The sequence below is a fragment of the Penaeus vannamei genome, chromosome 29 (genome assembly GCF_042767895.1).
Source record: "Penaeus vannamei isolate JL-2024 chromosome 29, ASM4276789v1, whole genome shotgun sequence".
In the NCBI taxonomy this organism is placed as follows: domain Eukaryota; kingdom Metazoa; phylum Arthropoda; class Malacostraca; order Decapoda; family Penaeidae; genus Penaeus; species Penaeus vannamei.
The window spans coordinates 10,140,660-10,143,159 of record NC_091577.1 but is presented as its reverse complement, the minus strand read 5'-3'; positions in this window follow the sequence as shown (position 1 = coordinate 10,143,159).

The following is a 2,500-nucleotide window of genomic DNA, read 5'->3' as shown; positions in this document are numbered from 1 at the left end:
AAAATGCACTAATATTCAAGCAATATCGTATATCTTATAAGATTGTGGTGTTCAATTTCCTTCTAAACATAAAAACTAAGCTTATTTCTATCTACATATTCGCCAATATCATAAAACCATCCAAATAAAAGAGTGAATGCACTTTGTGTGTATGCGTTAATATCAGCATATGTTTTATGCCGAGGGAATATCTGCATATTTACGAAAGGGATAAAGTGACGCTAATCATCTTGAATGTATCTGGACGCAGAGAGTGGTACAAAAATGCCCTAAGGTTCTACTCCGCGGTTCGAGGTTTTTCTCAGACACTGCGCAAAGGTATGAACGAAATCAATAGAAAAAGACGGAAATATATGGATATATAGACCATATATAACCAAATAAATTGGATAGATACAACTGTAGATATGGGATAAATGGATAAAAAATTAGATGGATAGATAGATAAGAAATAATAGATATATGAACGAATAATTAGATGAATAGATATATATATGAATTAACAAATGAATAGATTTGTAAATTAATAGATGGATAAATAGATAGTTAGATAATAAATGATTATAGATGAATAAAGAAATATTTAAAGAGGAAAAAGAAGAAGAGAAATGGAATAAAAACATATTAATAATAAGACGAGGAAAACGGAAGAGAAGAAGAAAGAAGGAAGGGACCAAAGAGAATATATGGAAAAAAGGAAAATAAGAAAAGCTAAAACCGAAAGAAACAACGATCTTAATTTATCTATTTTTTTTACCACCACATACCCGAGTAACTCATTATAATATCAGACCCGTTATAATCCCTGTAACACATTTGCCTTCCAAATAATTCTGATTCGTGTAATTCAAAATTCAAAACAACTATCTCAATAAAAAAAATCACAATGTTTATCCAAAGCGCATTGATTCGGCTATGGCATCACGAACGCATTCAAAATAAATTTTAATATTATTCACAACACGTTTGACATTAGAGACAAGTGAGTTACTGTGTGCTTATGGAAATGGCGAAGATAATTTCCCAGCCCATAGCACACTGACGTTTCCTGCGACAGAGACATATAGCAGTTATAATGATAATATCAAAAGTGCATGGCAGACGGTTATTCATGGTATAATCTCGTTTTCATTCTGATGCGTTCCATAAACATGGGGATCTCTTGATAGTGGCGAATGTCTGGTATAATTCTTTTTTGTTTTGTTTTGTTTTTCTTTTTAATTTGTTTATCGATTTCTTTTTCTGTCTCTGCCCCCTTGGTCTGTGTATCCGCCTATCTATCTACATATTACTGCCTGTCTGTCTGTCTAATTCTGTGTTTCTGCTTGTCTGTCTGTCTCTGTATGTCTCTTCTTGTTCTCTCTCTGTTTCTGATGTCTGTCTGTCTGTCTGTCTGTCTGTCTGTCTGTCTGTCTCTCTCTCTCTCTCTCTCTCTCTCTCTCTCTCTCTCTCTCTCTCTCTCTCTCTCTCTCTCTCTCTCTCTCTCTCTCTCTCTCTCTCTCTCTCTCTCATTCTCTCTCTTTCTTCCTCCTCTCTCTCTCCTTCTCTCTTCCTCCTACTCCTCTCTCTCTCTCCTTCTCTCTTCCTCCTTCTCCTCTCTCTCTCTCCTTCTCTCTTCCTCCTCCTCCTCTCTGTCTGTCAGTCTGTCTGTCTGTCTGTCTGTCTGTCTGTCTGTCAGTCAGTCTGTCTGTCTGTCTGTCTGTCTGTCTGTCTGTCTGTCTGTCTGTCTGTCTCTCTCTCTCTCTCTCTCTCTCTCTCTCTCTCTCTCTCTCTCTCTCTATATATATATATATATATATATATATATATATATATATGTGTGTGTGTGTGTGTGTGTGTGTGTATATTTGTGTGTGTGTGTATGCCCCTTTTTCTCTCTCCTTCAGTCTATATGTATCTGCAAACTTATCTCTCTCTTCTATATACATCCCCATTTCGTCCCCGTCCTTCCACTCTGGGGAACTCCCTCCCTTCTTCCACCCCCCCCCCCATTCTCCCACGCCGGCAACCACCCCATCTTCCTCGCTTTCATTAAGGTGATTTCGAGAACGAGTACAAAAATAGCACAAGATAATGAGATAAGTTAAATGGAGTAATTTAGAAAACCTCTGTGAAAAGCGTCTGAGGGCACACTTTATCCGGACCGGCCAAATGCTTATCCAGGTTGTACTAGCTGGGCCTGTATTGACATCATTACAGGAGCTTCCCCCTGTACTGAAAATTCCCCCGCATGGCTGTATATTTTAGGGTTAAAGCTGATGGTTTAATTACGATTCAGGGGAACTTTTAATCTCCCAGGGAAATATGTAGTCCGGGTTCTTTAAGTTTTATACACGGAATGTTGTGGCGAGAAGGTCGAAATTTGAATATTCTGTAATTTGAATCCAGGAGTGAAAAAAACGATAATGATAACAACGCTACTAATAATAATGATGCAGTCAATCATGATAAGTAGTCATAATGATAATAATGAGAATAAAAATGAGAATGAAATTATAAG